Source organism: Loxodonta africana, chromosome 7, assembly GCF_030014295.1.
Source record: "Loxodonta africana isolate mLoxAfr1 chromosome 7, mLoxAfr1.hap2, whole genome shotgun sequence".
Lineage (NCBI taxonomy): Eukaryota > Metazoa > Chordata > Mammalia > Proboscidea > Elephantidae > Loxodonta > Loxodonta africana.
Genome location: NC_087348.1, coordinates 42,806,315 through 42,830,115, shown reverse-complemented (window position 1 = coordinate 42,830,115; position 23,801 = coordinate 42,806,315).

Below are 23,801 nucleotides of genomic sequence, written 5' to 3'. Positions count from 1 at the left end.
ACAACCAAATTTAAATCCGAACTAATTTCACCAAAGGCGACTGTAAGACTCTATGTCATTTTGAATAATATCACTTTGTGGCCTTTTTCTTGTAATAATAAATAGATAATACAGTATATCTATGTGCATATACCATGGACTGCCAGAAGAACAAACAAATCTGTCTTGGAAGAAGTACAGCGTGAATGCTCCTTAGAAGCAAGGATGGTGAGACTGTGTCTCACATACTTTGGACATGTTATCAGGAAGGACCAGTCCCTGGAGAAGGACATCACGCTTGGTAGAGTAGAGGGTCAGCAAAAAAGAGGAAGATCCTCAACGAGGTGGATTGACACAGTGGCTACAACAATGGGCTCAAACACAGCAACAATTGCGAGGACGGCACAGGACAAGGCAGCTTTTTGTTCTGTTGTGCAAAGAGTTGCTGTGAGTTGGAAGCGACTTGATGGCACCTAACAACAAAAACGACATGTGCATATATGTATATTCACATCTGTATATATTATCTTATGTCAAATTATCAAAATGTATATATTCACAATGAATTATATAATCATTTGTGATAAAAAACTATATTGAATGATATATGCTTTTTTAAAATTTATTAAAGGCTTACTATGTGGCAGATATTAAATCAAGTACTTTGTCTGAATTATCTCATTTAATTCTCACAACCACTCTATAAGGAAGGCAATTACTATATTTTAGATGTGGTTCAGATACATGCACACATCTTAGAGACATGTATAAACCACTGAACAGGTTTTATGCATGTTCAAAATATAATATTCAATTTCCTAAGTATGTTATTCAAGGTTCTACACAGTCTGGCTGTGTGTGTATACAAGTATCACATTTAATATTTACACAGTTCATATTTTATTTGGCACACAGATGTAACTTCTTTATTTAAATATCTAAAGCTTTTCTTTTAAATCAAAAAGTGTCTAAAAATACATCTAAAAATATTTTTAATCAAAGCACTAGTGGTAAAAATGGGCACTGATGAGTCTACATTTTTATATCTTACACAATGCAAAGAACAAAATGGAAGGCCACTTCTACTCAATTTCAACTTTCTTTGTAAGACAGGACAAATGAAATTTCAATTATGCATCATGTTTTATGAAGGGAGAAACTTCCTACTACCAACGAATTAAGGGACATTGATTTACAACACAGTTTTACTAAGGATTATTGTTCATTGCCATTGAGTTGATTCTAACTCATGGCGCCCCGACATGTGCAGAGTAGAACTGCTCCATAAAGATTTTCAACACTAACTTTTCAGAGGCATATTGTCAGGCCTATCTTTCCAAGCAACTCTGGGTGGATTTGAACTGCCAAACTTTCAGGTAGAAGTAGAGCACATAATAGCTTGCACCACCCAGGACTCCATCCAAAGCCAGACCCATTGTTTTTGAGTTGACTCTGACTCATAGAGATCCTATAGGACAGAGTAGAACTGCCCCATAGGGTTTCCAGGGAGTGGCTGGTGGATTCAGACTGCCAACCTTTTGGTTAGCAACCATAGCTCTTAACCACTGTGCCACGAGGGACTCCTTAGTGGGCATAAAGATCACTTCTTAAGAAAACTTAATGAACAAATTCAATTACAGATAGTTTTAAGTAGTACACAAATATAATTTCATTTTTTGTTATTGTTTTATTTATAGTTTCACTCTTTTGGAAATTTGTTATTTATCAATTGTAATCCTCTGGAACATAGCCCAGCATAAGGTAGAAGGTAATTAAAAAAAAAAAAAAAAAACCTACCTCAGTATGTGTATATGTCAGTAACAAATTCTGGGACACTTATAACAGAGTACACTGCTTCACTCTATCCTCCATGGCTCACAGCAACCCTATAGGACGTTCCCCAAAGGGTTTCCAAGGAGCGGCTGGTGGATTCAAACTGCTGACCTTTTAGTTAGCAGCAAACCCCAGAAAAACCAATCCCATTGTCGTCAAATGGATTCAGACTCAGAGACCCTACAGGACAGAGCAGAACTGCCCCATAGGGTTTCCAAGGAGCGCCTGGTGGATTTAAACTGCTGACCTTTCAGTTAGCAGCTGCAGCTCTTAACCACTGCATCACCAGGGTTTCCTTGGTTATCAGCAGAGCTCTTAAAGTTGGGAAAAGAAAATTCTCTCATTCAGTGAAGCAATAGCTGCCATAACCACTGGTTCAAGAAAAAAAAAAAAAAGTTATAAGGCCCAGGCTTGGATTTTAAACCCATTTTAACCTCTAAAAAATAAAGCAGACAGCATGAGCACAAGAGAAGACATTTTTGAATCTCAAGTCAATTATTTCAGGTGAAAAAGGAATTTTCTAAAGAGAACAACAGCTGCTGGCTTAAGGAGCTATACACCAAACCAAACCCAACCCATTGCCTTTGACTTGATTCCTACTCATAGCAACCCTATATGTTGTTGTTGTTGTTGTTGCTGTTGTTAGGTGCCTTCGAGTCAGTTCTGACTCATAGCAACCCTACGCACAACAGAACAAAACACTGTGGGTCCTGTACCATCCTTACAAGCGTTGTTATGCTTGAGCTTATTGTTGCAGCCACTGTGTCAATCCACCTCGTTGAGGGTCTTCCTCTTTTCTGCTGACCCTGTATTTTGCCAAGCATGATGTCCTTCTCCAGGGACTGATCCCTCCTGACAACATGTCCAAAGTAGGTAAGACGCAGTCTCGCCATCCTTGCTTCTAAAGAACATTCTGCTTGTGCTTCTTACGAGACAGATTTGTCTGTTCTTTTGGCAGTCCATGGTATATTCAATACTCTTTGCCAACACCGCTATCCAAAGGCGTCAATTCTTCTTTGGTCTTCTTTATTCATTGTCCAGCTTTCACATGCATATGATGCGATTGAAAATACCATAGCTTGGGTCAGGCGCACCTTAGTCTTCAAGGGGACATCTTTGCTTTTCAACGCTTTCAAGAGGTCCTTTGCAGCAGATTTGCCCAATGCAGTGCGTCTTTTGATTTCTTGACTGCTCCTTCCATGGCTGTTGACTGTAGACCCAAGTAAAATGAAATCCTTGACAACTTCAATCTTTTCTCTGTTTATCCTGATGTTGCTCATTGGTCCAGTTGTGAGGATTTTTGTTTTCTTTATGTTGAGATGCAATCCATACTGAATGAAGGCTGTGGTCTTTGATCTTCATTAGTAAGTGCTTCAAGTCCTCTTCATTTTCAGCAAGCAAGGTTGTGTCATCTGCATAACGCAGGTTGTTAATGAGTCTTCCTCCAAGCCCAATGCCCCATTCTTCTTCATACAGTCCAGCTTCTCGGATTATTTGCTCAGCATACAGATTGAATAGGTATGGTGAAAGGATACAACCCTGACGCACACCTTTCCTGACTTTAAACTAATCAGTATTTCCATGTTCTGTTGGAACAACTGCCTCTTGATTGATGTAAAGGTTCCTCATGAGCGCAATTAAGTGTGCTCATAAGCAATCCTATATAGGCCCTGCCAAATTGTAATATAGTCTTAAACAACCACGGCACCCCCCCCCCCCCCAGGAAAAAAGCAAACCCATCGCCATCAAGTCAATTCCGACTCATAGCAACCCTATGGGACAGAGTAGACCTGTCCACAGAGCTTCCAAGGAGCACATGGTGGATTCAAACTGCCGACTTCTTGGTTAGCAGCCATAGCACTTAATCACTATGCCACCAGGGTTTCCATAGTCCTAACTACTGTCCTGTAATTGTTGTTTTCCTCATATGACTGCAAACCTCTCATAGAAGAAGACGACTTTAAAGTATTTCATCTTTTTTCTCTCCAGATACATCAGCAGCACTCACCAATATCTGTTAACACTTTCTTTCACGGCCATAGAGAAGAGTGCACTTTCCAGTGTTCCCCAGGCCCCCATCCACCCCCACAGCTCAATGGGCCAGATGACTTGTTTTCACAAATGCATGGTAAGCAGAACATCAATGTGTCACTTCCAGGCTAAAGGGGAGAAACCCCTCTACGGGCACCTCCAGCTTTCTTTTTCTCATGTGGTAGCAATCTGGAAGTCACATGTTGAGAAGACAAAGCCTCAAGTCAGAAGCAGACTGGCTACACAAGACATCACTTGGGAGGGAATTTTTCTGAAGGACAGAAAAGCCCATAGCTGGTTTTTCACACGAGAGATAAACTTTTGTTGTGTCAATGCACCTAGATTTCAGGGTTGACTTGTTATCACAACAGTGATAGACAATATTGACTAGTATAGTTTCTAACACAGTTTTTGGTACAAGTAGTTGTTGTTGTGTGCTATCTAATGAATACCAACTCATAGTGACCCTATATTGTAGAATAGAATGGCCCCATAGGGTTTCGTAGGCTGCCGTCTTCAAGAGAGCAGATTGCCAGGTCTTCTCCCATGGAATGGCTGGTGGATTTGAACCAGCCACCTTTCACTTAGCAGCTCTTTATAGAACAAATGTGCAGAGCTGGTACCACTCATACTAGTAATATCTATGTCTAGATTACAAAGGAAAAACCTGTCACCATGATTTTATTGAAAAAATCAATTTCTGCATATTAAACATGTACAGACTATATATCAATCTAGTAAATAGCTCAATGAGTACTCAGCACAATTCCATATTGCTGACTAAGGAACAGACAGGCCACTCTCATGTAAAAGGATTATTGCCACCATTAAGCAGCCCTTATACCCTAAGTTCCAAGTGAATGAGGAAAGTAGCCTGGCTGGAAGGGAACAGATCTTTCAACCTTTCCTCAATTCTCATCCCTTTCCTGCCTTTCATATATTTGATTGCCTTGACAGAGTTAAAGCTACTATGTGAAAAAGAGGGGATAGCACTTGCCCTCTAGCCACCATCATTCACCGTTTTCAGTCTGGCACATGGGGTTGCCATGAGTTGGAATCGACTGCATGACAACTGGTTAGTGAGGACAGTCAGAGATTTTCACCTCAGCTCAGCTGGTAAGCGCCTGGATGACTTAGATCTCTAATTAGAATCTCTCTTGCTCTCTAGTTGTTCGCTGGTGAAGTGGGTTAACACAAGGCCATTACAAGGATTAAGAACCTAGTAAAGTGTTTGGTGTGTATTGGTACCCAGTAACTGTTAGTTTCATTTCCTTATTCCCTTTCTCTTATTCTCACATCCCTCTCTCCTACAAACCAACAATAATTTCTTTTCACTTTTCCTTTCAATGCCTCACTTTTTGTTTGTTTTAATCTGAAAAACGAGATATATGTTATATGATCATTAAAACTCCTGTCATTGTGATATCTCTGTCTTTGAAGTTTAGTTATTACCTGGCATTCATAATTGACATTATGCTACAAAAATTAAAATGAGATATCCCATCCTGCTAAAGTTGGAGGGTGGGAGAGGAAAGGTCATAAGGAAGGAAGTTAAAGAAGAGAAAATAATGGCAGAACAGTGACAGAGGAATCAAAGTGACCTGTGAACAGCCACAGCTGAATGGAGTTTAAAAACAAAAATCAGAGTCTCATAGATTCACACTTGTGTATAATTTTTTGCATTTTAATTAATTCAGATAAGTTTAAAACAAATTCAGCGCAATTGCTCTGCTCAGTGGAACTCAAAAGGATCCAAAGTCTATATGGCAACACAAGGTGCGAGTTGTTCATCTGTGGTCCTAAGACAATATCTTCCAGGGGTGAACGAGAAAGGAGTTGCATTTTCAAGTCCTTTCTTATGCCTATTAAGTCAGTCTCAGTCAACATAGTCAATATCCAGTAAGAGCAAACCCCTACACCGTAATTCCTCATCGGAGTGTTACGTCCACTGTTTTCCTGATATGTTCCTGAGTCTGTTTGAATCCTGAATTTATTCCAGCTTCTGACTATGACCCCAAACTCACCCTTGGATTTGATAATGGTGAATGTTCTTTGTGTATCTTCAGCTTCTGTCTACACTTAATCACTATGAAGCTGACAGCCTCCAGGCACCATTACAGACTCCCAATTTCTTTGTACATAGAGTAGCATGAATCGTCTCCCCTTTTAACTGATTTCTCCATATTTTTTTTTTTTTTTTGGCAATCGGCCAGCTTCCTGTCCAGGGTAAGAAAAACAAGAGGCTGGGGCTGCAGACCACGGAACTGGTTAAGACCAGATCTTGCTCATTTGACATACGCAGAACCATCAACCCCCTCTTCTGGGTGATACCAGCACTTTTCTCCTGCTGGACTGAAGCAAACTTTAGTGACCCAAGATTGGGGGAAGACTTTCAGAACAGAAGGGTCTGAGACTAAGATCCAGTTTGAGAGACCCTCCCACTCTTGGCCTGAGCAAGCTCAAACAATGAAACCACCCTGAGAATGCCTTTTTATGCCAGACCTACCAATGACCTTGCTCCTTCCCGCCAGGACCTTTCCTCAGTTTTTGCCCCTAATAAAAGCTGTCTCAGCTATTGTTTGGAGAGCCATCTTGACAACGAAAGTTCTGATGTGCTCCTTTGCTTGGCCAACCAAAAAATCTTTTGCTTTCACCCATTTTGTGTCACCGTAGCTGCCCTGAGCGAGACCTGAGACCCCTGGTAACAATCAAATTATGTTGACTCTGTCGACACCCGATAACACTCTAGTCCCATGCTACCCAGCCCTAGGTACCTGTTAGGGAAACCAGGAACCAGACAAGGGTTACAAAAGCAAATTTTTAAATGGGTAAGCACCAGCATATCAAAGAAAGAAAGATATAAAAGGCTTCCCCTTTATGACCAACCAACTTTCCAAAGTAACAATCATGACAAAGATTCATTGGAAAGGGAATTTTAATTCACACAAACTAGAGAAGGTAAATACTTATCATATCTGAGTGTCAGAGTTATAAAAAAGGAGTACGTAATGAGTTATCAGGGGCACTGGGTTCTGGGTTTGAATGAGTTATCACCCGTCTGACAGTTTTTGTAATATGGTGGTTTGTGTGTTGCTATGATGAGGTTAGAATCAATGCCACTAGTATTTCAAATACCAGCAGGGTGACCCATGTGGACAGGTTTTACTGGAGCTTCCAAACCAAGACATACGAGGAAGAAAGGCCTGGTAATCTACTTTTAAAAATTAGCCAATGAAAACCTTATGGATCGCAACAGTCGTTCTTGGCACAGAAAACTGATATGAAAACTGATATAGTGCTGGAAGATGAACGCTCTATTCCGAAAGTCATTCAAAATACACAGTGGCTGCAACAACGGACTCAAACATGCTAGCAATCATGAAGGTGGTGCAGGGAAGGCTCCTTAAAGAAAGCTGACTCTATCGGAAAGGGGGCATTCTTGTATTTCTCTGATTTCTTCCAGCGGCCATCCTGGCATATCTACGTGACAAGATGTAGACCTATAGTCAGCAAGAACCATGAAATGGTCTTGAATATGGTAAAGCGGCAATTAGGAGATTAGGAGATTGTGTTCTGGATGATTCTGTGACCCCTAACAATCCTGTGCTGTCTACCTCTGACTCTCTTCATATAAGAGAGAAATAAACTATTATCTTAATTAAAAAAAAAGATGGTGCAGGGCTGGGCAACATTTCATTCTGCTATACATGGGTTGCCATGAGTGGGGAGTGGATTTAAGGGCAACTAATAACAACCACAGACGAGTTAGGAGCTAACATGGAAATACATATTGAAGGTAATTTGTAATAGTTTTTCACTCCCCTGCCTGACTCATGTGCTTTCTGAAGTGTCCTGCTCCATATGCTGAAGAGAGATACTTTGATAAAAGGTGATCTTTTCTCCTGGAAGGCCCTGGGAACTAGGCTGAATGGGAAAAGTGAAAGTTTGAGAGAAGCTGCAGCTAAAACACAGACGTGACATGCCTCCCACAATCCCACACAAGCTCTAGGCTTTAGGCGAAATTCCAAAGAAGGACAGTTTAATCTCAGCGCTGTGTTAGTTGAATTACATTAAGTCTAGTCTCTGCTTCTGTCCTCCATTTATAGACCTACAATCTATTTTTTAAAAAGAACACAGGAACTATATGACAAAGGCTTTCTCTCAAGCTGTTTTCTGTGCCAAGAAGGACTTTTCCTCCTTGTACAAATGACCATGTTCCAAATCCCTACTCAAATCCATTCTCCATCAAAAAATCTTCCCAGGTCCCTTTCTGACAGAATGGATTTTTATTTCTCTCAGATCTTGTTTCCAGATATGTTTTTTTTGTTTGTTTTTAATCTCAAACTTCCTTGTAAACTGGTGATTTCTGTGTCTGCATTCTACTATAGACGCACTGTGAATGCCTGGAGTCCAGCTTCCTGATCTTTACGTCCCTCACACCACCTGGTCCACTACTTTCTAACCTAGTACTTAGTCAGTCTTTGCTAAGTTGAATTTTAAAATCTAAAAAAAGAGGGGGAAATCTCACATGGCTTCTTCCTGTTCATATCTATACTAGAAAAGTGAGTCATCTAAGCTAATGTAAATTCGGGATGCAACGGGGGAAAAAAGAGAGGTGTCTTGGCTATTTAGTGCTGCTATAACAGAAGTACCACAAGTGGATGGTTTTAACAAAGAGAAATTAATTTTCTCACAGTCTAGGAGGTTACAAGTCCAAATTCAGGGTGTCAGCTCCAGGGGGAGGCTCTGTCACTCTCTGTCGGCTCTGGAGGAAGGTCTTTGTTCTCAATCTTCCCCTGGTAGAGGAACTTCTCAGGCATAGGGACCCTGGGTCCAAAGGATGCGCTCTGCTCCTGGTGCTGCTTTCTTGGTGACATGAGGTCTCCCTATCTCTCTGCTTGCTTCTATCTTTTACACCTCAAGAGACAGCCTCAAGGCACAATCCAATCCTGTAGGTAGAGTCCTGCCTCACTAACACAACTGCCGCCCATCCTCCCTCATTAACATCATAAAGGCAGGATTTACAACACACAGGAAAATCACACAATACAGGTAATCATGGCCCAGCCCAACTGATACACAAATTTTAGGGGGACATAATTTAATCCATGACAGGAGGTAAAACAACCAATCCCATATTCAAAATTCTTAAGGCAGCATTCAAAGATCTTTATTAGATAAGGTCTTGTATAGGAACAAGAAGCAATGCTATGGCTTTAACAATATTCTGATTCCCTAAAAAACAAACAAAAAATCATCGCTTTCGAGTCTATTGATTCATGGCAACGCTGTGTGTTACAGAGGAGAATTGCTTGATAGGGTTTTCCTGGCTGTAATCTTTACAGAAGCAGATTGCCAGGCCTTTCTTGCCCAGCACCACTGGGTAGATTCAAACTGCCAACCTTCAGGTTAATACCCAAACAACAACAACAAAAAACCCCACTGCCGCTGAGTCAATTCCAACTCATAGCGACCCTATAGGGCAGGGTAGAGCTGCCCCATTGAGTTTCAAGGAACGCCTGGTGGATTTGAACTGCCAACCTTCTGGTTAGCAGCCATAGCTCTTAACCATTGTGCCACTGGGGTTTCCTTCAGGTTAATAGTTGAGTGCAAATAGTTTGCACCACCCAGGGACCTTGCTGGTTTCCTAGATCCTGTTTATTCCAAATCCTGTTGTATATAAACTCCCTTTTGCTTTTATCAATAAGCCAGAAGACCCAGGAGGCAGCTCTGTGGATTAATTTGGGTTTTTAAGCAATAGAAGCTGAGTGATTTCTCAATACTGAATAATAAAACCGGAAAATCTCTTTATTGGGTGGCAACGTGAATATCAACCAGGCTGGCAGGTACTCTCTTGATATACGGAGCCCAGCGATTATGTGACTAAATTGATTTCATTCCTGGGAAGATACTTTATTGACTCCTGTTAAACCTGTTAATTTTATCGCATACGATTTTGCTACTCAAAGTGTTGGAGACCAGCAGCATCAGCCTCAACTGGGAGTTTTTTAGAAATGCAGAGACCTCAGGCCTCACTCCTGACCTACAGAATCAGAAATTTACATTTCAGCAATATTCCCAAGTGACTCGTATGCACATAACATTTTACCAGGGTGGGCATCAATATCCTGCCATAAAAAAAATAAATAAAAAAAAAACTAAACCCATTGCTGTAGAGTCGATTCCAACTCATAGAGACCCTATAGGACAGAGTAGAACTACCCCGTAGGGTTTCCAAGGAGTGCCTGGTGGATTTGAACTGACAACCCTTGGGTTAGCAGCCGTAGTTCTTAACTACTATGCCACCAACATTCTACCAGTAACATCTAATTCGCCTCCTGGTAGTTTGTTTGCTCTAAGGCATAATTTTACCGCAAATATCATGTATTTTCTTCCCACACCCTCTCCTCTACCCCTCATTACTTTTCTATACAACTAACCATTTGCTTGAATGTATAGCATAAAAATGACAAAAATATTTCTATACTGCTTTTATACTGTGCACATTTTTTTCATATACATTACCTCCTTTGGCCCTTTTGACATTCCTATGAATATTATCATCCATAACTTGTCACCTAGCTAATAAGTGTCTGAGAACTCACATGTCCAGTGGTGGAATGATAGAGAAGGCTTCCCCAGTAATTAGCCAAATCTCCGAACTCAGAGTCCTCTACACTGTAGGCTGCACTTTTAAAACAAATTAAATTCCCACCTGTAATGGGGAAAGATAGGTAATTAATGTACCGTACCTGGCAAAGAGAATTTAAAAAGACTAGAAAGACTTAGATCTGGTGAGTTTAGGCAAAAGTAGACAAATAAGAGGGTTTTATGTTCCTTACTCCTAAGGCTCCAAAAAGCTCTGTGGAGCCATGGACTCGAAACCCCTGGTTTATCTTCTTCTTGGATCTTTTGCCCACACCACTACTGTAACCCAGCTTATCTCACAGACAGACATGTAGCATGTATGCGCTTGATGAAAGCTTTTCTAGCTGACATACATAATGGATTTGCTGTCAGTTTGTTTACAATGTGCCTTCTGAAGAAATGGGGCAGGGTGGGGGGGAATCCAATCCACACTTATAAGCAATGAAGTTTTACAACTAACTAAAGCCTACGTGGGCACTGGTATCCTATATATCACGACTGTAGCATCTTTACTCGTTCATGGGACCTGAAGTTTTCAGCAGCGAGTAAAACTACATTGTTGTGTCTCACTGAGTCGATTCCTACTCATAACAACCCTATAGGACAGAGAATAACTGTCCCACAGGGCTTCCTAGGTTATAACCTTCATGGGCGCAGATTGCCAGATCTTTTCTCCCATGGAGCAGCTGGTGGTTCAAACCACCGACTTTTTGGTTAGCAGCTGAGTTCTTAACCATGGCGCCACCGGGGCTCCTTAAAACAACATGAGGAGATAGTGACAAAGAAACATTTATTATAGTTTTATTAAATTGTTTAGTGTTAGGATGTAATAAAAAGTAAATCATCACCCTGTTCAAAACCAAAATTCATTTTTGAAATGTTTAATACAAATGTTAATGCTATATCCTAAAGTAAATATCTGTACAGAATGCATAATTATTAACTAGAACTTTAGCCTTCCTCAAAATGCTTGCCCACGGCCAAGTCGGCATAAAAATGATCATTTTTATAAAAGCCCCTTGACCATTCCATAATGGAAATCACATTGGTAGTCCAAGGTCTAAAATTAAAAATCACAGAGGTAAAATATTAGAAAAAGAAGACGTCTCAGAGAGATCGTCTATACCCATACCTGTTTCCATTTCATAGATTTGGAAAGAGAAGCCCTAAGAGAAAACACAAGCCCAAAACCAAACCCACTGACGTTGATTCTGACTCATAGTGACCCTATAGGACAGAGTAGAACTGCCCCTATAGGGTTTCCAAGGAGCAGCTGGTGGATTTGAACTGCCAACCTTTTGGATAGCAGCCGAATGCTTAACCACTGCACCACAGGGCTCCAAGAGACAACACAACGTACCAAAAATTCTACTGTTGTCTGTCACTGCCTAAGCTGAGTAACTCTGGGTAAATTCCTTCTTTCTCAGCCTCAGTTTCTTGATCTGCAAAATGAGGTGATTGGACTAGAAGATAGGTCTCATACAACCTAAAAATGCCATTATTCTGTAAACCTAGGAGCCATATCCTAAGATCCCTTTCTCTAAAAAAAAAAGCCACATATAAGAAGATGAAAATATATCTAAGTGGTAATTAGTGCTACTGACAGTCTATCCCAGCTTGATACTGCAGAAGCACACACACTGCTGTGTCCACCACAGACAGACAAACCAGGAAAGAAAGGCTCTTGGCTGCTGTTAGCCTGAGAAGGGCTACAATTGCAAAGCAGCCCCAAGTCATGGAAAATCCCCCTGCCCCTACCCCTGCTCTCTAAGGATCTGGTGACTCGGTCTGGGCCCTGCCTCAGGCTTTCTCCTCAAGGTTCTCTGGAACCCTGGGTGTCTAGCCTTGACTTAGCCCCGAAGATGAATTTCCTGCTGGAAGACTCCCCTCTTGGACAAGTCATTCAAAATCAACTATAAAAGGGACTCAAGGCTACAGGAAGCTACACATTTTAGCATCTTTTAATCAGCTGTCTGGCTTTGTCTGATCCATTGTGAAACCTTTACATTGTTCTGATTTTACTATGTTAATAAACAAAAATTGGAATGGTTAATAAAAAAGTTGAATTCAGCCTTTGAATGAAGGTCTTGCCATAACCACTGGTCCTGCTTTAGAACTACGTTTATTTATCGTCCACTTCCTCATTCTTATACAGGTTGGTATCTTCAAAATGGCCTTAATTTATTTAAAAAAAGAAAATGAGTTTCCACCTTTCCCTTTTTCATCTTCTCACTGTTAATATTTTCTAATGAGCAATCACAAAGCCAAGCAGAGGTTTAGGATTTTTAAAGGACATTTACATGTAACAATTCAACAAGGCAGAACCCAGGTAATGTGCAGGCAAAAGTGGGCACTGCCAATGTCCCTATTAATACAATCATTAAACCCAGAGTTAATTGAGTGGATGCATTTTTATGATATGCCTAAGTGAACCTGAAGTACTGTGCCCTACTAAAACCTAAAACCTGTTGCCATCGAGTCGATTCCAACTCATAGCGACCCTAAAGGACAGAGTAGAACTGCCCCATAGAGTTTCCAAGGAGTGCCTGGTGGATTTGAACTGGCGACCTTTTGGTTAACAGCCGTAGCACTTAACCACTATGCCACCAGGGTTTCCCCGTGCCCTAGGAGTTGCAACATGTTTAAAGAAAACTAGGATCTATATCTAAATAATCACACATAAAATGTGGCCAACCAGAAGGATGAGAATTCCAGAAACAATGCCTAATTTAAGAAATTATTATCATGTTATTTATATCACTATTATTATCACCTAAAAAAAAAAAAATATATATATATTTATAGTTCTGTGCTAGACATTGTCCCAAACATTTTACATGGATTAGCTAGTTACCTTTATAGAAATATTGCAATGTTAACCCTCAAAGAAGACTCATGTTGATAGGACGAAGCATAATAGTGGTTACTGTGAGTTGAAGGGATAATTTGTTGAAAAAAGAAAAAAAAAAAATATGTATATATATATATGCTACAATTGGCAAAACCAAGAATGAAAGGTACAGGAAAACTGAGTTTGATTCAATTCCCATCTACAGAACTAAGCAGCCCATATTCTCTACTGTTTTTTGCTAAAGATACTCAGCAATAGGGCTTTGTGACCGGCTTTGAAGGGTGCTTTTTTTTTTTTTTTTAAAAAGAGATTCAGACAGTACATAGACGTACTGGAGGTACCCTATGAATTTGCCAACACTGGAATTCTAGAAAAAGGAGTATGGTGAACATTAAGAGTGTAGCTACATGAAAAAATGGATGACTGAATAAACGAATGAGCAATCTTAGAGAATTTAACTGGTATGTGGTATCTTTCTTATCCAAAAAACAGCAAACCCATTGCTGTCAAGTCGATTCTGACTCATAACAACCTTATAGGACAGAGTAGAACTGCCCTACAAGGTTCCCAGAGTCTTTACAGAAGCAGACTGCCATATCTTTCTTCTCGGAGTGGCTGGTGGGTTCGAACCACAGATCTTTCGGCTAGCAGCTAAGCGTGTAACCTGCTGTGCCACTAGGGCCCCTTGTCTCTCTTATAGTACTCCTTATGTTCTACCTTACGTGAAATCTATGTATCCAATAGTTTCATTCCTATTAGACTGTAACTTTATTGAATTCTCACTCACTACACCTGGGCAAAGAGCTCACCTTCCTCTCCCCTAACAATGGTACCCATCACATGGGATTGTCATGAGGAATAAATCTAGTGCATTTAAAAGACATAGCCCAGTGTCTGGCACTGGTAAACAACAAATCAAATTAACTAGACTTCTTGGTACTTACTATTGTTACTACTGTTATTAATGACTATTAATGATTACTACTAAGACACAGATGAATGTTTCAGGCCAGTTCAGAGTCCAATAAACACCAATCAATAGCCATATTTACATTCCAATATAACAATCAAAGCAGAAAATTGTTACCTGCCAACCTGCCAATCTAAATTGTTTAGGGGATGGGAAACAAGCCCAAACCACCAAGCCACCCAAGAGATCATCAAAAGTGCAATTCAACACAATGTTTGTTTTCAGCAAGACTATTTTCTTCACTAAAAGGAGAGGATGGGGTAAGAAAAAAAGATAAATATGACATTTTTTAGTCTCGTCTGTTAAAAAAAATTATTTGAAGCCTGTTGTATGCACGACACAGAAATGAGCAAACGTTTCTCTTTATCTGCAGGGACAGAACTGTTGCATGCCTTTGTAATTTATTAATGCTGTCTCTAATATTCCTATGAAATTAATGTCAAATCCATTTGAATGTGGCTTCTGTAATAGCAGAGCCTCTTGTTCATTTCCTGTATTACAGGTAACATAATTAAGAATAAGATGGACTTACAAATAGTTACATGTTTAAATTGGTTTGGAAAAGGCAAATTTTCACATTATTACTTACACCAATATTTTCTCTAGCAGTTTTAGCAGTGGAGTTCTTTTTAAAGAACATCATAGGCCCAACATATGCTAAGGGACTTTAAAAATCTATTGCTGGACAAAAACAAAACAAAACAAAACAAAAACACAACACTGCACTCTTGGGAACTCCTAAAGCCTCTTCCTAGAGTCTGAAACGTAGAAAATCACTCTCAAAATTCAAATCCCTTAGGTTATTTCATGGGAAAACTAAAAAAAAAACCAAAAAACCTAAGGCAAAAGGAAATGATTTGACCATGTCTCACAGCTGGTTAGGGGCAAAGTTAGCATTCGTGACTCATTCACTCATTCAACTCATGTTAACCAAGGGCACTGCACGTGCTGGTCCTGTGCTAGGCTTCCTACAGATTTTTTGTTTATTTGTTTGTTTTTGAAATTCATTCGATTTTAGTCGCACTGTGTTTGGCTCAGTGTTCTGGGGGGCATAAGACATCCTATTTGCTACAGGAGCTTTAAAAGCTAGTTGGGAATGTACCAAATACATAAATAGCTATTTGGTAGAATGTTGTAAGTGCTATAAGAGGGCAAGAGAATTTGACAAGAGTTAATTTAATCATTTCCCATCCATATGTATAACTCTATTAATCTCAGCCTCTGTCTTCACAAGGCCCTGTTCCCTCTGTGTCTATTAACCAATCATCAAGTGTGTATTCATCATGTAGCATGTACAAAGAACTAGGAATGTGATTAGAAAATTCAAGAGGACTATCCTTGAGACGGCACTGGGTACTGGGGTTTTATCCTTGAGAGGAAACCCTGGTGTCATAGTGGTTAAGTGCTATGGCTGCTAACCAAAGGGTCGGCAGTTCAAATCTGCCAGGCGCTCCTTGGAAACTCTATGGGGCAGCTCTACTCTGTCCTATAGGGTCGCTATGAGTCGGAATCGACTCGACGGCACTGGGTTTGGTTTGGGTTTTGGTATACTTGAGAAGTTTATAATCTGTTTAAGTAGCTGAGATGCACAAGTTAGAAATTTGTTTTAGAAACTCCAGACAATGTTTTAACACTGAGTGTAATGTATGTGTTTATATATTAGAAAGACTCTTAAAAATGGAAAGCTCAGTATGAATCGGCTTAAGTATCTGGCCTTTAAATGAGCTTCAAGGAAGAGGTAAAATGTGACCTTAACGTATTTATTATCACCATTTTTTTTTTGTTCTAGAAAGATTGTCATATTCCATTGCACCTATATTTCTTAACACGTTCATTGGAAAAACTGCTTAAATCGATTTTTTCCAATTAACCATGCACTCTGACTGGCTCATGAACCAATGGGACAAAATCACATTTTAATATCAATAGGTCCCAAAAAGTCATTCAGCAGTTTATTCTTCAGCTTCTTTGTGATCTTTGTTTTGACAATTCTGATGTTTCACCTATGAACTCAATAAGCACTTCAAAATTCACCAGATCTTTGCCAACCTTGGCTATATTCTGGGACCATGTAAGACGTGTACTCAAATTCTGTCTCTTCCGCATTCTTTTACTTAACTCTCACTCAACTCAAAGTTCTCCTTCAAACTCCACAACTCTTATTGTAGATCTCACTTAAAAACTTTTAGTTTTTTTAACCTATAACTTACATATGCCACTATATTATTTGTGAATAAATACCTTTTTTTTCTTAGCTATATTGGAAGCCCAAGATAATAAGAAGCACAATTTTTGCCTAAATGCAGTGTTTTGCCAAAGAGGCACTTAATAAATAGTCACGGTTGTAATTTGATTGCAGTGGAAAGGCCCACACGTTACCGATGTACTAGTCAACGAGTAGGTGTTGACAGCTACAATGTGTTATTCCTGAGGCTTTAGTCATATGATCCTCAACTTCTAGTAGAAAAAACAAACTAACAAAAAGAATGAAAAGTACAACATCTAACAATAGTACCCATACTTTACTACCAATATTCCACTGATTAGGATTGCCATTTTGGATTAAGGTGCCAACCTATTCAGTCTTCTATTTCTCCTCATGTTCCCCAATGAGTGTGACTGCAATGCTGCTCAAGATTCATTCTCTAAGACTTTTAAATACCAAGAGTCAACCAAGAACACACAAAAGAGGAATTGTATGTACATTTTTATATACATACATATATCACCGTTGCCATTGAGTTGATTCATAGCAACCCTATAGGACAGAGTAGAACTGCCCCATAGCATTTCCAAGGAGCAGCTGTTAGATTCGAACTCCCGACATTTTGGTTAGCAGCTGTAGCTCTTAATCACTATGCCACCAGGGTTATCAGGGTTTCTATATATATATATACATATATATGTATATATGTATGTGTATATATATGTATATAGTGGTTAAGTACTATGGCTGCTAACCAAAGGGTCAGCAGTTCGAATCCACCAGGTGCTCCTTGGAAACTCTATGGGGCAGTTTTACCCTGTCTTATAGGGTTGCTATGAGTTGGAATCGACTTGATGGCACTGGGTTTTGGTTTATATATACATATATATTCTTTTTTTTTAACTGTGTAATTGCATTAGGGGTTAGATGAGGAAAGGGGGAGAGTATTCTTTAGTGTAGTTGTTCCACACTTTTTAGTTTTTGTTTCATGTCTCCCAGTAAATAATCCATTTTATAATGCAATACAACTTGCATTCATTCTTTCTCTCTCTTTTTCTTTCTGAACGGACTGAAAAGTTTCACCAACTTATTAAACTTTACCAAATGTGATGCACTCTAATAGTTTTCCATTCTGTTCTACTCCATTCCATTTAAATCTATGTCATTGAAAAATTGAAGGTTTGCTGACCAATCAAATTGGTACTGTTGCCCCCTCTGGATATGTAAATTCAATCACATTAATAACCTATTCTAAGGATTATTTTCCTCATTTCTAGCACGTGAGTAATAATATTATTTCCCTCATAGAGTTGGCTTTACTATTAAGTAAGATACTACCATTAGCACTATGCTTGGGACTTGATTTTCAATATTATTTTCTTAAATAATATTTTGACTATTTTTATCATTATATTGCTATTATAAATTCTCCTTAGTTGTTGTTAGGTACCACTGAGTTGATTTTGAATCACAGTGACCCATGTGACAGAATAGAACTGCCCCAAGGGGTTCTCTTAGCTGCAACCTTTATGGAAGCAGATCTTTCTGCCACCTGGCTGAGTGGGTTCGTACCACCAACCTTTCTGTGAGCAGCGCAGCACTTAACCATTTGCAACACCAGGGCACATTATAAATTCTCCTTTAGGTATTTGGAAAGTGCTATTTACGTGTCATAGATTGTTGAGTTAGATATATAACTGAACTTTTTATCAATTGCTAGGAAAAAAAGTAATGAATATAAGTAGTCCATACTTTTCCTAGGCCTCAAATACTCAGTATTAATCCCTTGTTGGTTAACTCTGCAAACTTTTTATTTAGTACTTGATCTCCATGGTGATCAAGGATGGAAAAATGATAACACTGGCATTTCGTTTACTTACTGGGAGGTGACGTATTTGACAGAGCCATATTTCTCACTTAACTATGATGAAAGTCATCTAATCTTCTATTAGTAAGAGAAATACAAAGACAAGCATCTGGTTTCCCTCACCCCTAATATTTGTCCCAGAGGGAAAGATGTTAACTAATAGAAACTAAATTATATCTTCTGCCTTTTTTTTTTAGTTGTGGTTTAAATCCTCAAATCGTTATTTACATAAACCAGTTGCCATCAAGTCCATTCAACTCATTGTGAACCCATGTGTGTCAGAGTAGAACTTGCCCCGTAGGGTTTTTCAGTAGCCAATTTTTCAGAAGTAGACCTCTAGGTCTTTCTTTTGAGGTACCTCTGGGTAGATTAGAACCTCCAACATTTCAGTTAGCAGCTAACTGAGCTAACAATTTGTACCACGAAGGGACTCCACTGTTTACATAACAGGCTATAATAAAATTATTGTATTTTTTTTCCCATCCTGTTTAGATTATGCCATTGTGTGCTATTGAGTTGATTCAGGCTCATAGCAACACTACATGATAGAGTAGAATTGTCCCTTGGGTTTCCTAGTCTGTAATCTTTACAGGAGCAGATTGCCAAGTCTTTCCTCCCATGGGGCCATTGGTGTATTTGAACCACTGACATTTTGGTTAGCAGATGAGCACTTTAACTGTTGTGCCACCAAGACCTCTTCTTTAGATTACAGAAATAGCTAGTTCCTTAATGATAAAATCCACTATTAAATGCAATTTTAAACAAAAAAGCATTAGAAAAAAAAGTGTGTGTATGGTATCTATCACCTATCTGTCTGTCTGTCTGTCTGTCTGTCTGTCTATCTCTCTCTCTATCTAAGGAGCCCTAGTGGTGCAGTGGTTAAAGTGCTTGACTGTTAACAGAAATGTCAGCGACTCAAACCCATCAGCTGCTCTGAGGCAGAAAGATGTGGCAGTCTGCTTATGTAAAGCTTTACAGCCTTGGAAACTCCATGGGTCAGTTCTACCCTGTCCAATAGGGTCGCCGTGAGTCAGAATAAACTAGATGGTAATGCGATTGTGAGGATGGTACAGGACTGGGCAGTGTTTCATTCTGTTGTACATAGGGTCACTATGAGTAGGAACCAACTCGACGGCACCTAACACTAACAACAACTATCTGTTTATCTACCTACCTACACACCTACCTATGGAACTACCTAATCTATGTATCTATCTCATAGGAATAAATATATTCTTACTCGCTCTAGTATCTATGCTCATAGGAAGCCGAACATAATTTGTTCACTATTGCTGCCATGACTTATCAGGACACAACTGCAGAGAAAGATAGTACCACGTGCTCAGTAGGAGAAAAAGTCATGCTGTTCCCCAGGTGGAGTGTACGGTTGTCTTTTAATCACTCGAGAGACATTTTTCTTCAATCAAAACTCATCTTGCTTGCTTTCAACCTTACTCCCTCTGAGCCTATAACTCCTTCCTTCTCTCATTTTTTTTTTTTACTAATTTAAATATGGACCTTCTTTAATCACCACGTTTGCCATTGGCAACAACATTTCAAAAGGCACCTTCAGAGCATCCACAGAGTGTAGCACATATATCATTTTTTTAATTGAGTGGTTCTTAAACAACCTCATTATCTGCCCACAGCACTTAGCATTTTCCTTGCTAAGACTCTAGCAAGGAAGCTAGAGTCTTGCTTATATAACCTCCCAAAATGCACGACTGATCTTTAAACAAAGCCTCATGTTTTCAGTCCACAATGGGAGAAGTGGAAAGAAAATAAAAACTAATATTTATTGAGTACCTACTACATGCCAGGTTATAAATGGCAGGATATTTAATCCTCAAAACAATTCTATGAATATAGGTATCCTTACATCCATCTAAAGAGGAAAGAAAGGGAAGCAAAGAGACTCCATCACTTACCAAAGAATCACACAATTAAACTCTTGTGGTGGAATTCCCAGAATTCATACTGTATGCCAATGCATACTACCACCGAAACTAAGAAAATGTCTGCTGGCTCTCTGGTCTTTTTTTTTTTTTCTGTCAGGCAGCCCTTTGGAAGTCTTGATATTTTCCATTGTCTAGGTTGTTAAGTGCCATTGAGTGGATGCTGACTTACAGTGACCCTATGTGGCAGAGTAGAATTGCCCCATATGCTTTTCCTGGCTGCAATCTTTACAGAAGCAAATTGCTAGGTCTTTCAACCATAGAGGTACTGGGAGGGTTCAAACTGCCAACCTTTAGGTTAGCAGCCAAGCACACAACCAGGGCTCCTCATTGTCTAGGCAAGGGTATTGTATTATCTTCCCAGAGGGTTCTAAGCTGTCTAAAACCCGTTCCCTGAATTCCTGTTCTAGAAAAGACAGGAATAACAGAAGAATTAGCAATCAATCTGTACATATACTGACTACACTATGGGACAACTGAAGCCAGAAAACCTGGAGAACATCTTCCCACTTGTAGAAAACAGTTTTATCCTCTCTTCTCTTTGCAGATTTTATGTATGCAGCTTAAAACACACGTACAGAAAAGCTCCTCTATAGGGTTTTGTTCGGGGGAAAGAAGTGGAAATCTGCTTACATAAAGATTTACAGCCTTAGAAATTCATTGGGGCAATTCTACTCTGTCCTATAGGGTTGCTATGAGTCTGAATCAACTCAACAGCGATGGGTTTGGGTTTTAGGATTTTGTTATTAACCTAATTTGTATATAACCATGAATTGAAGTCTTCTGTCTCCATGGTGACTTTGCAGTGTAGAAGCCTTGTCACAGGATTGGTTTCTTATGTGTTGGTAGTATTTGCACCTCTAACCAGCATGCTCTTCTGCCTTTCTGTCCTTTCTGGGTTAAACCTGGCTCACTTTCTAGGCCAAGCCCTGATGTCATTTCTTCCACAAAGCTTTTTATAGTACTTCCCCAGCTCCAGGTATCCTTCCTTTGAGTTCCCCCAGAACTTTACAGATGTCCCTAGAAGAACATTTGTCACACCGCATTGTATATTTCTCACCTATACAGGTTGACTTAAATGCACTTGAGTTTTGACAAACTGTACTTATGGCCATCTTTTTTTTTTAATCTTATTGTTAGTAATATGTATATAATGTCACAGTGCATAAAGGGACCATATAGACAACTCTCACTAATTTTCTGACTAGAAATGCCATCTTCATTCCCAGGGATAATTCAAAAGATCCAGAACCTTCCCCAAGTGGAGTTATTACCACAACTGACAAAATGCCAACGTTGTCCATTTTTTTTATGGACATGTGTATTCTTTTTTATATATATGTATTTTTGTATTGTAGGAGTCAGCAAAAAAGAGGAAGAGCCTCAACTAGATGGACTGGCATAGTGGATACAACAACAGGCTCAAACATAGCAACAATTGTGAGGATGGTGAAGGGCCAGGCAGTGTTTCGTTTTGTTGTTCATAGGGTCACTATGAACCTGAACTGGCTCAATAGCACCTAACAACAATAATGTGTACATATTAAATAAATATCTGTAAATTTATACGTAATGTTTCTAGTCTCCAAAGGCAAATAAAGATCAGATTTATAAAGATATTGATCATAAAAGGCAGTTATAATAAACATTTTTTTTTAAAGGAAGCATTCAAATTACTTCAGAACCAACTAATGACAAAGTGATTGGAACAGAACCCTATCTAAGTTGTGGGCTACCTGTACCAGCTGTCTCAACTTTAGCGCTATTGATTTTGGAGCCAGGAATTTTTTTTTTTTTTGGTTAGGTCTGTCGTGTACACTGTGGGATATTTAGCAAGATCCCACTGGATACCAGTAGCACCTCTCCCTAAACTGTGGCAACCAAATATGACTCCAGGCACTGTCATATGTCCCCTGGTGGGGAGGCAAAATCACCCCTAGTTGAAAACCACTGCTTTAGATCCCAGGAACCCAGTGGGCTGTGACTGTACTTTTTCTCATCCTACATAGTTTAGGCATATCAGGCCCATAGCAAGCAGCCTCCTTTCTCAATAACAACAGGCTATATCATAGAATGCACTGGATTCACAGTTCATTCTAAAGCGAAACAAAGTAATTCTAAATTACAGTCTCAATTCATAGAAAGTGAGACCAAAAGTCTTCGAATGTCAGAGTGAAAGTATTTTCTCTATATTTAAGAAATGGAAAAATTTCATGTATAATACCCACTAAAAAAACCCACAGCTGTTGAGTAGATTCTGATTCATAATGATCCTAAAGAACAGAGCAGAACTGCCCCTTAGGGTTTCCAGGGTTGTAATTTTTATGGAAGCAGACTACCACATCTTTCTCCCACAGAGCGCTGCTGGGTTTGAACCACTGACCTTTTGGTTAGCAGCCCAGCACTTAACCACTGTACCACCAGGGCCCCTGGATGTATAACACATATAATTATATATGGGATATGGAGCTCTGGTGGCAAAGTGGTTAAGAGCTATGGCTGCTAACCAAAAGGCCGGCAGTTCAAACCCACCAGCCGCTCCTGGGAAACCCTATGGGGCAGTTCATCTCTGTCCTATAGGGTTGCTATGAGTTGGAATTGACTTGATGGTAATGGGTTTGTTTTTTTTGGTTTTTATATGGGATATACTGTATATGTATGTATTCACATATTTACTATGCACACAATATGTTTCATACACACATGCATACACACACTGAACTTCACTAAGAAATTGCATTTAGAAATGTGGATAAAAGTCATTCCTTATCTCTAAATACATCATACTCACTAAAAAATGCACTGAATCTCTAGCTTTTTTTCCTCAAAGACCCAGTCATGAAAACAACTGATGCTTATTGTGACATGTAGAGGTCAGAGACAGTTGGTTAAATAAAGACGTACAGACAGTATGATATTACCTTTTTTTCCTGATAAGATATTCATCTTTTCCCAGTTTATCGCGCAACAGTTTAAAGCCTGACTTGGCTTATTTCTGTAGACTAGTTAACCATTCCTTTGTACTGAAAACTAGAACCGCTAGGATCTTAACACCAAATTTTGATAAAAGGCACTTTTTCACCTCAGAAGTGGATTGGCTCCACACACCTTCATTTACTTCCTGAGCTGAGGTTTTAATTAAAGTTCTAAAAGTGAGAGAGGTTTGTCTTTTTCTGTCGAGGTACTTTCAAATCCATGAAAATCGGTTACTGTCATTGAGGTGCTACAAGCGGTGGTATTGCATTTGGCAAGTCAACGTTATTTTTGCAAAGCAGACATCGAAAAGCCAGACCGGCCCCTCCGAAGCAGTCAAAAAGTCACCCAGAACCAATATGCAAAATCTCTCACAAATTGCCAAGTCAGTCGCCCTCCGGTCATGCCGACCCCGTGTGAGTCAGAGTAGAACTGTGCACCATAGGGTTTTCAATGGCTGATTTTTCAGAGGTAGGTCACCAGGCCTT